General features: G+C 36.5%; 1 pseudogene; it reads right to left on the bottom strand.

The window, feature by feature from the left end:
* LOC102491120 (60S ribosomal protein L11 pseudogene) overlaps positions 1-1,960 on the bottom strand; it is a 2,542-nt pseudogene extending 582 nt beyond the window's left edge.
* Positions 1,961-15,846: the final 13,886 nt, after the last annotated feature.

Genomic DNA, 15,846 nt, shown 5'->3' with positions numbered 1-15,846 from the left:
CATGCTGCAATCCTACCTCCTCTAATCTCTTCTCAGGATTTTGGGCACACATGCACATGTACCTGGTGTGATTTTCAAGCCGCCAGGCCCAGGACTCAACCCACAGTTGGTCATGTGAAAGTCTAGTGCCTTAACCACTATACCACCTGCTGGCTCCCCAAAATCTATCTTTTAAATGTAATAAAAGGAAACTTAAGTGAGATACAATATTTTGGTTTTTGTGTATTTTTGCAATAATGTACCCCACATGAATGTTTAAATACAGTTTGAGTAGGTATATTATGGTGTTTTCTCTTGCAATTTTATGTTTGTTTAATCAATAGTAAAACATTCTTTTCAAACATTAGATTGTATGATAAATTATGCATTTCAACAGCTCAGGAAAGCTTGTGCATAACCTTTGTTAAATGAAAAATTAACTGGCAGCATGGATTTTTGCCTTTTTAGCTTGAATAATGAATGCTATTGTTCTGGATGCACAGGAGTAGGAAGATATTGAATAGGTGTTATCACTGGGAAGATAAATCTCCATACTGCTTATTCTAAGTATGAGGAATTCCTACTTTCCTTTTCTGAGAACTTCATCTTTAAGATTTATTTTTTATTAAAAAAAAAGAATTGTCAATGAAGATTACAAACAAATGGTTGGAACACCAACTATGAATAGTAGGTACTTTTTAAGTAGTATCTGTTGCTATAAAGTTATATCACTATTTTAAGTTTAATTCACTAGCTGAAAAAATCATATGAAGTTTTTTGAAAAAACTGATCCATCAATGAAATGAAAAAGTAGAAAACTAATCTCATTCTAACAAGTAATTTCCATTCTTCATAATTCAGTGAAAAAACTCTTGACTTAGGTAACTCTTCACAGTTAACTTTATTGAGAAAATAGGAGAAATAATATTGGTCACTTAGTTGACTTAGTCTGATTGCTTCTTCATATTGTGAATCAGTATTGACTTTCCTGACTAGATGTAATGAATCTGTAATAGGATAAGATCTAGTTCATTTAAGGAATCAAGCTGGATGAGGGGACAAAGTTTCACCTTTGATGGGATATTATTCTCTTAGTCTTAATAAGGAGTATTTCTAAATACTGAATGAAAAGGAACTGTCTCTGATTAGCAACTGAAGACAAGCTATGGTTTTCGACATAGGTAGCAAGAGAACACACGGAAGAGATTTCAGGGCTGAACACAAAAGTTTCTTCCAGTTAGGCAAAAAGTGATGAAGTTTCAGCATAGGGTTGCTATGACATCCAATTTACTGGTTTTTCATTTGATCTTTTCCTGTTCTACAAGGTCACCATGTGTATTTATTCCAGTTTTGTCTTTCTTAAGTGCAACTTAAGGCTATTACATCCTTGCTCAATATTTCACACTGCCTTCATTTTGCCAACTATAGTCGATGCGGGACTCCTTACCCTGCCATTTGTGACTCTGTACCACATGTGTGAGTTTAAGCCACCGGGTCCGGGACTTGAACCATAGTCGGCTACATGGGAGTCCAGTGACATAGCCATTACACCAACTGCTGGTCCCATATAATGTTCTTTTCAAGAATCAATTCTAAGAGATATAAATATATGAAGACTTGAAAAATAAGGTTGTCAAATTTATTGATTATTTTGAATCTATTATATTAATTACATACATTTCAAATTTATGATATGTTGGGGCCAGTAGGTGGTGTGGTGGATAAGGGCTCTGGATTCCCACATGGCTGACTGTGGTTTGAGCCCTAAACCTGGTGGCTTGCTTTCACGCTTTCCCTTTCTCTCTCTCTGTCTCTCTCTAATCAAATTTTTAAAAAAGTAATGAAATTAAATAAACAATTCTTAAAAAAACCCCTCTTTTAAAAAAATTATGATATGTTAAAAAACATTTAAAATCAATAATAGCACTAAAGGTTTTTCTTTGATAGGAAGTAAATTGTGATATGAATGACTCATACCCATACCTCTCATATACTCACTTTTTTATCTGTAAACTCTTAAATTTATCAAAAGTAAAAGGCATTTTGTTAACCTAAAATTTGTTTTTACATGTACATTATAATATTTTTATTATTATAACTTTGCTACAGGGTGTGTGAACTTGCCAGAGAAAGACAGAAAGACAGAGAGGGAGAGTGAGAGGAGAAAGTACCTTCTAAGGAGAATGGTCACACTGCAATCCCTTCCCCTCCTTGCATCTCTCCTTTTAATATTTTGGGCATGCACACACATGTTATCAGGTATGTTTCTGAAGCCTCCCAGTTCTAAGACTTGAAAAGCATGGCCAGCCATGTGGGTTCTAGCTGGCAGTGGAGCTGTCCAGAAGCATTTTAAATAAATCACACTACAACTTTTTTTTAAATAGTCAGAGGGTATGTGTGCTCACTGAGAGAGAGAGAGAGAGAGAGAGAGAGAGAGTGCACTTCTCAATAGGGCATGATCATGCCACAATCCCTTTCCCTCCATTTCTCCACCCAGTCAGAATCTGGGGCATGTAAGCACATGCACATTGATCTAGCCTGATTTTCAGGCTGGTGAGGCTGAGATTTGAACTGTGGTTGGTCATGTAATATCCAACTCCTATGTATAGCACCTAACCGTTGTGCTACAGGGCCACCCCCACCGTATAACTGAAATTTAGGAAAAGTAAATATCAATATGCAAATATTATCAGTGTAGAAGAAGAGAGAATGGTTTTTATGAAACTAACCACAAATGTCAAGAAGATATTTTTTGAACATACAAAAATATGCCAGAACGGATAGTTACCATACTGCCCAGTACTTTCCAGTTGAGTAGGCATATATAGACATCTGAAAAGAAACATTTATTTGTGTCCAAAATATTCTCAATCATATAGTTGTAAAACATACCACATAGCCCTAATCATGTCTGAGTTTCCAACAAGAACTTGTCTTCTTTTAAAAGACTATAAATTTTAATATCTCTGGGCAATGCTACAAAACAAAACCCAGTGTGTGTCCTTATTTATACATAACCACATGGCATTCCATATTTAAGTCTAACAAAACCTCCATTACCCTTCACACCCATAATTTAACCTTCACTCTTTCTTTTTCTGAACCACAGGCATTAGACAATAAATTGAGTTCTGGCATCAGCCTTTGAATAAGAGATGCCCCATCAGCTGGCTTCTCTTGAGCACGGAAAAAAGTAATAGAGTATTATTTCCCTCCTTCCTTACCCTTTGCTCTGTAATACAGACCTATTGGGACTCACGAGAACCAACCATATAGTCTCCTTTGGTAAATGCCAAAGATCTGTGTGAAGTTAGAAGTCAATTGAATTTTTCAGTTTCAATTGATTCATACATGTCACATAATAAAACAAAAACAAAAACAAAAAACAACTTGCTCTTTTACTCAGCTTAAAGTCTGTTAAAATTGTAAAGGAAATTAATCCTACAGTTTTCTCTTCTCAGTGATTTTAGTTCACTGAATGACATTTTAGCCTACAACAATGTGGTGAAGAAGAGTAGTTTTGGAATTGGTTAGACCTATAATTCTTCTTCATTAACTCATACTTGGCAAGTTGTGAGGCTATAAATAAGAATGTTAAAGATTCCTTTGAGTTTCACTTTCCTCAAGAGTAAAATGATATAATAATTATTACCTCACAAAGATATTCAGAGATTTAAAGGGGGTAAAAAATAAAAACACACATAAAAGCTAAACATATTAGAGACTTACTACAAATTAATTCTCTGCATGTAGTTCATCCTGGATAAACATAGTAGATTTGCTTCAGATTGGAAAATGACACAGGAGCAAACATGCATATTTTCTGCTTCAATGACTTAGAATATTAGTTGTTTCACAAAGAAAAATATTTCATTTTAAAAAAAGTTTTACTTAGACTAGCAGTTGGCGTAATGGCTATGTTGCTGGATTCCCATGTTGTTGACTGTGGTTCGATTCCTGAACCCAGTGGCTTAAACTCACACTGGGTGTGTGTGCATGCTTGCCCAAGATCACAAGAGGAGAATGAAGGAGAAGGGATTGCAGCATGGCCATCCCCCCTGGGAAGGGAGGTGAGTTCTTGCTTTCTGTCTCTCTCTGTCTCTCTCTTTCTGGCAAGTGCACACACCATATAGCAAACAAAACAAAACAAAAACAACCAACCAAACAAACAAAAAAAAGCTCAAAAAAAGTTTTATCAAAAGTTTTTTAATAGCAGTGTAAGATTTATTATTGGATAACTTCAACTTCTGCTTTTTTTTTGAGTGAAATGCAATTCTTCATCAATTCATAGCATTTCTACTTAGATATTTAAAGCTAAAAAATCAATAATAGTGAATATTGAAGAATGAGAAAGTAAAATGAGTGGAGAGATGCAAAGGAATCATACAAATAGAATATAATTATTTAAATAAGATACTGTTCTAGAGACAATAAACAAAAGAACTTTAAAATTAAATCTTTTTAATCCAATATTTTTCTAGAATACAAATATTTTTAAAATAATACAATAGGAGTAGAAATTTGTCACCACTCTGGCCAAACTCACTTTTATTTTGAAGGCATACAACTCTCACAGTGAGTAGTTAATATTATCTTGAAACTTTGGCATGGTTGATGAATTCCATCTTATTAAATCATGATGCCTATAGATTTTTGAGTAATTGCAGATCAGTTTGATGGTCCTGGGTTGACAAGAGAACATGACAATTTTATTTTTGCTGTGGAATTTCTTAAGAACAAGAAATTAAGGGTTTTTGTTTTATTTTTAAGAAATATTCATGGACTGTTTTTTTTTTTTCATGATTTATTTCCCACTGGGAATAGAAGGGATTTTTTAAGGTCACAGAGTAACCCAATTTGAAGCCAGTATCCCAGACTTACACAGTTCATGCTCTAAGCCCTAGATTCCATGGTTATTCTTTTAAGAGAAATAATTGAGAAAAATAAATATGAAGTGTAATAATTTTGAAAATGCTAAAAATGAGATGAAAGGATCTCACTGTGCTTGTGATATTTCTAAATCTTAAATATTTACACTATTTGTAATTTGGTGCATAGTATATGTGTCAAAGATCAATAATTTTTTTCCTTTTTACATAAAAATTTTATTTTAAAATAGCTTTAGACAAATATACTATAGAGAGATACTTTATATCCCACACCCAATTTCCTCTATTATTAACATCTTACATCGTTAGGTTATCTTTGTCACAATTAATGTACCAATATTGATGTATTAATATTAACTGCAATCTGTACTTTCTAGTTTTTACCTAATGACCTTTTTCTGTTTCAAGATCCCATCTAGGATACCATATTGTATTGGTCTTCATGTCTCCTTAGACCGCTCTTGGCTGTGACAGCTCCCCAGGCTCCTCTTATTTTTGATGACTTTGACAGTTTTTGACAAGTACTATTCAGGCATTTGTAGAACACCTTTAAGCTGGGATTTGCCTGATGTTTTCCTCATGATTAGACTGGCGTTAATGAGTTCTGGGCAGGAGGATCACAGAGGTAAAATTACCATTTTCATCCTATCACATTAAAGGTACATACTACCAACATGACCTGTCACTATCAACATGACTTATCACATTGATGTTGACCTTGATGATCTGGATGAGATAGTATTTGTTGGATTCCTATGCTGTAAAACTACCTTTTCCTGGGACCAGCAGTTAGCGTAATGGTTATGTCGCTGGACTCCCATGAAGCTGACCACGGTTCAAGTCCCAGACCCGGTGGCTTAAAACTCGTGCTGGGTGTGTGTGCACCTTTGCTCTCTAGAGAGCAGAGAGACAGCGAGAGAGAAAGTGAGAAATCACCCTCCCCACAAGGGGGATGGCCACGCTGCAATCCCTTCTCCTCCATTCTCCTGGGATTTTGGGCATGCATGCATATGTGCCTGGCATGATTTTCAAGCCACTGGGTCTGAGACTTGAACTGTAGTCAGCCATACTGGAATCCAGCCACCTTAACCATCATGCCACCTTCTGGCCTGGATAATATATTTTTAAATGAAATAGTCTAAGATTTATGAATTTACAAAGCTAAAGGAAAGTATATTTTAAATTTAGTCAGGAGTGAATATAGAAACAGATACAGAGCAAGCCCATAGAGCAGATTAAAAAGAGCCAGATTACACATCATCAGCTGTGGTTTGAATCCTTGCTCTGTTGGCTTGAAAGACATACTGGGTGAGTGTGTATGCCCTAAATTCCAGAAGGAGGGAAAAATGGAGGAGAAGGGATTGTGGCCTAAACATGCTCAATTGGGGATGCTTTCTCCCCCCTTCCATGTCTCTTTGTCTTTTTCTGATGAGTGTACACCCTCTTTAGGAATTAGAAAAAAAAGAGAGAAACAAACGGATCACAAAAACTAGTCTATTTTTTCCCCCTTTAACTAACCAAATTGTTATAAGTCTCAAATCTTTTGGGGTTTGCATAAGAACACATTTAGGTAATTTCATAGAGGTGTACATGTTTTTTCTCAGACACTTATGTTTATTTTGGATCATTTTTTCCCCATGTTCACTTTCTTGAAAACAAGATAGAATGTAGTAATCAAATAGTCTGGTTTCTTTCCACCTCACTTTAGACCAGGTGAATAATTTCCAAGAGTCATTTGCTTTGTCATTTGATAGGTAATTAACAAACAGAATTCCTACAGACAATTAAAATCAGGACCAAACTGGGTCTTGAAAAGCACAGAAGTACAATTACAGCTGGAGACTGGCTCTGGCTAGTGATGGGCCTACAGCATGAGACTGGATGTTCCACCATGGCTTGGCTTATCTCCTGGGAGCTGTCAGTCGCTGGGTTCCCACAGAGCCAAGAGTGAGTCAGGTGCAGGTAGGTTCAATGTTTCTGTTCCATGAGAGCACTGAGGGCATGCAGGTCATCTGACTTGAGGGGCATGAGAAGTGGAATTCCTGCTTTGTTCTGGGTGAGACCTCTAGGTGCATTGACGGGGTTCCAGAACCTGCTCTTCCTCCTCAGGTCTCTTAACCTGACTTCTGAGATGAGTGGGGGGTTTGCAGGGTTCATTTAGAGAAACAGGATTGAGATATTTCCATTTTGGGGGTTGTAGTATCTTTTTACTTTAAGAAAAAAAGGATTCTAAAATAGTTTGATTTCACATTTTAAAATGAAGACTCTTATTGTGCAAAAAAATAAAATCCATTGAAACTGCACGTCTTATACAAGAGACAAAAAGCCTATAGTACTTCACAAGAATATTACGTTTTAATTAATTAGCACTAGACATTTATCATGCCCCTTGCTTGGTACAGAACTGGAACACTATAGGGTTTCGAAAAACATTAGTGGAATAGAGTCAGAAGGTCACTTTACTTCCCAGGATGTATTTCTTTTCTTCATTGTGAAAACAATTTTTTTTTTTTTTTTTTTTTGGCCATAGGGCGCGTGCGCTCGCCAGACAGAGAGACATAGAGACAGAAAGCAAGAAATCACCCCCCAGGGGGGATGGTCATGCCGCAATCCCTTCTCCTCCATTCTCCTCTCAGGATCTTGGGCACGCAGGCACAGGCGCCTGGCGTGGGTTTTAAGCCACCGGGTCCGGGATGCGAACTGCGGTCGACCACGTGGGAGTCCAGCGACATAGCCATTACGTTAACTGTTGGTCCCTGTGAAAACAATTTTTTAAAGGTTTAGAAATTTATGGTCTAAGGTGATTATGTTTAAGATGATTATGACAAATGTCCTTCTAGGCTTTTTTTTTTTTTTAAGATGATTATGACAAATGTCCTTCTAGGCATTTTTTTTAAAAATTTTTTTAGTGCTTATGCAAACATGATATTTACCTGTACGTGACCTTTCATCTATTTCTTGACGTACAATTCACATCTCTTTTTAACTTTTAGACACTGAAATTAACAAGAAGTTCAGAAAGTTTTTCTTAAGCATTCCCTTCTCCTTCACTTGTCCAAGAACCCCAGGATTTCTTGGTCCAAGGGGGAAATTTCTGTTTCTAAACACCAGAGAAGGGAGAAATGGAAGATCTGGCCAGTCAGCCCACTGGCATAGGCCCCACTTCATTTGCTGCTGCAGAAGCTTCTGTCACCGTAGCACTGCTGTCTCTGATGAAAAGAGGTCTTCACACAAAGTTAGATGTATCCTTGTCCGTGCTACCATTATCAGTCTGAGGCACGGGTCACAGTAGTTTCCAGCAAAAGATGAAGTTCATTCTCCCAGCCTTTGTCTCAGCTAGTTCTTTCTTATATCTGGACCTTCAAAGTTGCAATAGTAGTTTCCAAAGCTCACCCAGCACCCTAGGATAGGTGGGCAAAAAAGGAACTTACAGTTTCAGCTGCAAAATTATGAATAGTGGGCATTAGCATCAAACCTTTCATGGTGTAATATATTATCCTTATTTGAGATATCTCTATTTGAGTACTCCTATTGGGATCATTTAAACCATCAAATGGATTCTAACTATGTGGAAGCTCAGAAGAAACAGAAGAGGTAGTTTTTGTCAAGCCACAGAAAAGATCTTGTTCTTCTTTCCCCCTCCTCCAGAATACCTGCCTACTTTCCAATCTTTAATGAAGAACGTGCATTCAATGAATTCAGAAGAAATGATGAGAAAGAAGAAAAGATAAGTCTCCTTTGTGCTAAGTCCCTGATTTCATCTAAACAAAGACACAAGAGAACAAATTGTAAAAGGTAGCTCCCTTAGTTAAATAAACAAACCAGGTCTATGTGGTAGTTACATACACACAGCACAGTGATTAAGTGCTTAGTGCTAGAGCCAGACCACTGGGTTTGTTCAAATTCTGGCACTCTTTCTGGAATTTGGGCATGATGTTTAATCTTCCCTAACTCAATTTCTTCATTTGTAAAATGGGATGTTGATGACAATAAAAACATACCAACTTTATAGGGTTTTTCCTGAGGCATATAATGCAATTTATTATAAATGACCAACAAATACACACAACATACAATCTGTACAATCTGTTTTTTTTTGTTGTTGTCGTTTTATTTTTTTGCCAAGATAGGTTTGTACTGAGCTTAATTTTGCTTTTTTGCTATAGGGCATGTGTGCTCAACAGAGAGAGAGACAGAGAGACAGAAAGCAAGAAATCACCCCCCCGGGGGAGGAGGGGGAGGCCATTCTGCAATCTTTTTTCCTCCATTCTCCTTGGGATTTCGAGTATGCGCACACATGCACCCAGTGTGAGTTTCAAGCCTCTGTGTCTGGGACTTGAATTGTGGTCATCCACATGGGAGTCCAGAGACATAATTGTTATGCCATCTGCGGGTCCCACTTAATTTGCTTTTATTAAAAGAATGATATCTATACTTTCAGGTAAAACTTTGTGATAGTCAAATTTGTCTGGATGAAAAATACGATACACATTCACCAATTCGACTTTACCTCATTAGCATGATATATTTTTCCCAGAAAGGGTTTGGGCAATATCCATACATGTTCTTGAAATGTAATTTTTGCACATAAAAATGAATCCAAAATGCTTTGCCATGATATCAGCAGGATTGCCTCTTGACAGCCTTTGAGAAGATTCCAGCCATTCTATCAGACACAGAGATTCAGGCTGTGGAAGCTGTCAGCCATAGTCACTGAAGCAGGAATCAGTTGTACTTTTGACCATATGGGTTAATCACCGTAGTTTCACCAATCACATAGAACTTGAAGATCAATAAAGGGCCAACATAATGCCTAAAAACAACATAAGATCTTACGGACTTTATCTGTATAGGATAAGTTAAAGCAAATCTGAAAGAAACTACACCTGTGAATTCTGAAATTCTCTAGTTTCCTAGGCCAAAAAACCATCCTTGAATAACTGACTACATGTTTTGTCCTTGGCTTTTTATCATAAGTTACTATAAGAAATGATGATAAAATAATTGTTTTGAGGGGCCAGCAGGTGGTATGGTGGTTAAGGGCACTGGACTTCCACATGGTCAACTGTGGTTTGAGTCCCGGGCCTGGAGGCTTGCTTTTTCATTTTCTCTCTCCCTCTCTCTTTGTCCCTCTCAAAATATTAAAATAATAATAATAAATAAATAAAGTTAAATAATTCTTTAAAAAATAATTGTTTTGAAAACATGGCTGAAAATACTGTCCACAATGTCATTTACTGATAAATGTATAAGTCTCTGAATGGAAAACACTTCTGTTAATAGGGTGGAGGCAGGATAGTTTTCCTTTCCAGGTAAATTTATGAATTGACTTATTTCAGATATCAGACTATGAGAATAATACAATGTACTGGGCCTTGATAACTAAGACTTCAGAATTACTGTTAGTGCCCACATGCAATAAAAAGTTTCCATCCATTCTCTCTTCTCATTCTGTATTACAAATGCCCTATTTTATCTGTTTTTATTACAAATTATCTGCTTAGAGGGAAACAGTTATTAAAAAAGTAAATAATCCACTGTTCTATTGACTATGATCCATTGCCTTTCTAAATATAATTCTTCTATACAACATATAAATCAACATGGAACTTATCTGAGAAAACAAATCACCTTTTCCTCCTAGAGTTCAAATTTATAAAGCCATTATTTTAATTCTATAGATAGCATCTGGCTTTCACCATGATCTCACCAATAAATAATTACCTGGTGTTATGAATTCTCTTGTTTCTAAACATTTTCATTAGAAAAATGAGAAAAAAATTAATATAAATAATAAAGCGTTTCATGAACAGCAGTGTTAGAAAATCATGGATAATTTGTTATCCATGATGAAGTTATATTCCTTTTTTTAAAAAGAGTTATTTTATTTAATGTTATTTTTTATTATTATGTTTCAGTTTGATCAGAGAGAGACAGAGAAAGAGGGAGAGGGAAATTGAGAAAGCAAGCCACCAGGTCCAGGACTTGAACCACAGTTGGCCACATGGGAGTCCAGCACCTTTAACCACCATGCCACCTGCCGGCCCCAGACTATATAGTAGTTCATAATACTTCCAATTCATTAGTAGCATTAATAAGCTCCCATCCTGTATAGCTTGAGGATCTTTAAGATTTTCTTAGGAGGAACTACCTTTAAATTATCAAAGACCCATCAGAGTACCTAATTCCATCTGGAAACAGTTGTTAGAAATATACCACTATTGGGGGGACCAGCAGTTAGCATAATGGCTATGTCACTAGACTCCCATGTAGTCGACCACGGTTTGCGTCCCGGACCTGGTGGCTTAAAACTCATGCCAGGCGCATGTGCGTGCATGCTCAAGATCCCGAGAGGAGAATGGAGGAGAAGGGACTGTGGTGTGGCCATCCCCCCTGGGGGATGATTTCTTGCTTTCTGTCTCTCTGTCTCTCTCTGTCTGTCTGGCGAGTGCACGTGCCCTATAGCAAAAACCTCTCTCTCAAAAAAATAAAAAAAGAAATATACCGTTATTGATGAGCCGAAAATTAGAGCAACCCAATAAAATGAAAACGCTCTTTCAGTGAAAAAAGAATAAGGACATTTTCATCAAATAAAAATATAGTTTCACTTCTAAATCAAAATTATCTTACAGGTGCAAGAGTATTTGACCTCCTGCTCTTTCTTCTAGTTCAAATACAATCAAATAATTTCAGAGAGAATCAGAGATTCTTATATTCTTGAGAATTCCAATGGCCTTTAGGGAGTTTGGTTTTCTGTAGCATTACATTTTGTAATGCTATTTTAATTTATCCTTTATAACCAATGGTATGTAATGATAATCTCTAATATTATTGAGCACTTATTGGACTTTAAGCCTTTTATGTTTATTATACACATAACATTTAATTCATTTTGTCCAGTGGTTTTCAAATGGGGTCATTTTTGTACACGTTCCCCCGGAACATTTGACACTCTCTGGAGACAGCTTTGATTGTCATAACTTGGAGGTGGGGAATGTTTACTAGCACCCAATGAGTAGAAGCTAGAGATGCCACTAAACATTCTATAATGTATGGGAGAGCCCCTACATTGAAGAATTATCAAACCACAAATGTGCCAAGGTAGAGAGACTTTGACTTAAGCTATTCAACAGTCTTATGAAGTGGGCATTATTAACCTCACTTTCAGAACAGGGAAATGAAATACAGAAAAGTTAAGTAACTTCCTTAAGATCACACAGTTAAGTAAGTGGTGGTACCAGATTGAAAACCTGGTTTCTCATTGCCTTAAATCCCAAGTTCTTTCCATTATACTATGCTACCATCTCCAGAGATGATTAAAATTGTGAGTTTTTGAAGGGTACAAATATTGCCTTATTCTGAAAATCTGCCTTAATACCAATCTCTTGCTTGCAGAAAGCTTAATGGTAATCACCAATTCTCTTGAGCATTTTGGATTTACCCTTTCAGATGACATTTCAGCTACTAAGTCAGAAACCCCAATAGAAAATGGTTATTTGATTGTGTATACTATATTACTAAATAAGGAGTGAGTCAAAAAGAAAACAAGGTAATTCCTGCCTCCGAGGAAGTCACAGGGAAGGATTATGAATGTATATAAATAGAAGTGTGTGTGCATGTGTGTTTATAAACAGAACTGTCAGACCAAACATAAATGTTGGAAGCAGTAAAAGTAAACAATAATCTGGCCTAATTACGAGAACTCCTCTTTCTCATCCTGAAACATCTTTGTAAGACTGTAAGGTGTATTTGCATCCTAGGCCATCACCATGGCACAACTATTGAAGTGTTGTTACTACTCTTACCCTTCTAGCTTAGATAAACTTAGAAGCATACCCAGCATATACACAGGAAGCTGATGAAGGTTCACCTTCTCTGTTTTGATGAGCTTTCTTCCCTGTGGGAGTCTGCTTTCCTAATTTTTAGTGTTCTCATGAAGTCTACTTATCACTATTAAAGCCAACTTAGGAAAGAATTTGAAAAACTCACCAAATTAAGTTGAACATGATAGGTAAGTACAGTATAGAAGAAAAAAAAATCATTCTCAAGATCTCTAATGGTAAAACTTTAGTCATCGTTTGGCAAGGTAAGTAACGTATGATAGGAAGATTATTGCATAATCTTTCATGTTGAGATCATTTGTAGGAAGCATCTAGCATATTGCTGAACATGGTGTAGGTGCTATATAAGTGTTGACTTCTTTTTCTTCTCCTCTTCTTCTTCTCCCTCCTCCATCTTTCCCTTCTTCTCTTCTCTTTCTTCTCCCCCCTCACTTCTTTTCAGAATACTTTAAAAATGATGCCACACAAATGATCACCCTGTTTTCCATAGTTAAGGCTGGCTCTGCTTAAAACATTCAGAAATTCTGTAGGTAAATGTGTCCCATGAAATGCTTGGGCTCAGAGGACACTATTAAAATTCAAATTCCAGTTTCTTCTGTTATTATTAACTGTGCAAATTGCTTGGGAGAATTGCTGTACAAATGTTGCCATACTTCAGGTTCTATATCTGTCATATAAAATAATGAAGTGATTTGTCCCACAGAGGTGTTGTAAGGATTAAATGTGTGTTTGTCACTGTACCCAGCATGTATGGTAAGTGTTAAGCAAATGCAAACTATTATGGTATTGTTATAAAATGAAATGAACTGGCATTTGAGCAGTTTGGGGAAAAAGGCATACCGTTTTTCTAACTGCCACCTTCCACTCTTACCCTGGGCTGTTGCTTTCTTTCCTGTTTCTGACATCTCAAAGCCATAGTTAGGATTTCAGTCATGATCTTCAACCATATCTGAACACTTTTCTCATGCATACATCTTCATTTCCACATTAGGTGTGTACCTAGATGCAAATCCTGATGATCAGGTCTCAATTAATTCATTTGGACATGTCTGCTAACAGTGTTAGAGTTTTGAATAAGAGTGATGTCTTTTGCCAAAACAAATTTGGGTTGTAGTCTCCCATTGTAAATATCTTGGGTCTTCTTATGTATATGTGTGTGTACATGCTTAAAATGGAGTATTATAGTTAAATATTGTTAAAAATATATAACTCCAGTGGCAACTTGGTCTGTAGCTTTATGCTTTCCTGTCTCATTGTTGAGCAGGTCTACAACTTACAATTTCATGATACTAATGTGAAGAAAAAGACTGGATTTTTAAGTGACAGTATAAATATGTGACAGATGATTTAATTAGAAGCAATGCTGCACATTGATAGGACTGGTCTGGAATGAGTCCTGCATTTGAATCTTAGCTCTACTATTACAGGCATTTGCTTAACTTGTCTGTTGCCTCAACCGAAAACAGGGTAACACCTATTTATATGGTTGTCGTAGGGTTTGCATGAATGATGCCTGGCAAATATTAAGAACTGAATTTACTATTTCATTTCTTTTCTCCAGAAAAAGAAGACTGATTGACAAGTGTCTGGGATTTGTTCAATCCCAATAGGGTTGTCAGGAAAATCATGAGAGCTAGACCATCAGCGTACATCATAGTAATAGAACTAAGGATTTAAAATAAAATATACATGGTTTTAAGTTGTGGATCTATCTCGCATTTTACACAGAAAAAAAAATACATCATGACTTTTCTGATGACCCAACATATTTCTTGGTCAGCTTCTGAGATGTTCTTTGGAATTTATTTCTTAAACCTTTTATTGTCACTTACTCACAGAAAACAAAGAGGAACTGATTTCTAATGTATTTCAAAATGTGTGTATTATATTCGATAGTCACACTATTAGTTATAAAGTAAACAATGAGTGGGAGAGGGGCGGGGAATTGGATGGCATGAGTTCAATGGCATACCTGGGAAAAGTCAATAGTGAAGTCAGAACTTCAGTTTTTGTAATACTGGAGGAAAACACAGGAACAGGTTTTAAAGCAATGAATGATGAGTTAGAAAGCTGAAATTCTTTCCTGATGATGTCTAACATTGTATAATTTGCTTGTTCTCTTTGCTCTTCTGTGTACTATTAAAATTTAAGATAAGGGCCAGCAGGTGGCATGGTGGTTGAGGTGCTGGACTCCCACATGACTGACTGGGGTTCAAATTCTGTACCTTCTTGCAACTCATGCCCGGCATGTGTGCTAGAGTGCCCAAAATCCTAGGAGGAGAATGGAGAGGAAGAAATTGCTGCGTGGCTGCCCCCCCCCCCCCGCCCCGAGGTGATTTCTTACTTTTCCTCTCTCTGTCTCTCGCTATGGTGAATGCATGTGGCTAAGGCAAAAGTCCTAAAAATAAATAAATAAATTTGGGATAATAAAATTTAAATATTTCTAAAGCCCACTTAAAAATGTAAGGGGAAAAGGTGATACTGAAATGCAAAGTAGAACAATAAAAACTTGCTGAACACATTCATTAATTTACATAGACAATCCTGTCTTTGTTACATTATAAAATGCATTTTAAATATTTTTTTCTGGAGAGGTTTTTGCTATAGGGGATGTGCACTTGCCAGAAAGACAGAGGGAGACAGAGAGACAGAAAACCTCCCCCAGGGAGGATGGCCACACCCTTGTAATCCCTTCTCCTCCATTATCCTCTTGGAATCTTGGGCATGCATGCATATGTACTTGGTGTGAGTTTAAGCCACGGGGTCTGGGACTCAAACTGTGGTGGACTACATGGGAGTCCAGTAACATAGCCATTATGCCAACTGCTGGTCCCGGTAAAACCTTTTTTTGGACTCCCACACTTTCAAATTTTTTATCTGAGTTATCTTTAATATTATTTTGATTGATATATTCTGGGGTACAATGTGATATTTTGATATATGAATATAATATGGCATGATTGAATCAAGTTAATTAACATATCCATCTTCTCACTTAGCTATCATTTCTTTACGGTAAGACATTTTAGATTTACTTTTCGAAGTTACATTTTTTTTAAAGATTTATTTATTTATTTAATTCTATTTGTTATTATTTTTAAATTTTACTAGAGAGAGGCAGAGAGAGAGAAAGGGGA

The sequence above is a fragment of the Tupaia chinensis genome, unplaced genomic scaffold (genome assembly GCF_000334495.1).
Source record: "Tupaia chinensis unplaced genomic scaffold, TupChi_1.0 Scaffold139935_1, whole genome shotgun sequence".
NCBI classification, from domain to species: domain Eukaryota; kingdom Metazoa; phylum Chordata; class Mammalia; order Scandentia; family Tupaiidae; genus Tupaia; species Tupaia belangeri.
Note: the sequence above shows the minus strand (reverse complement) of the source record. Positions and strands in the feature narration are given on the sequence as shown.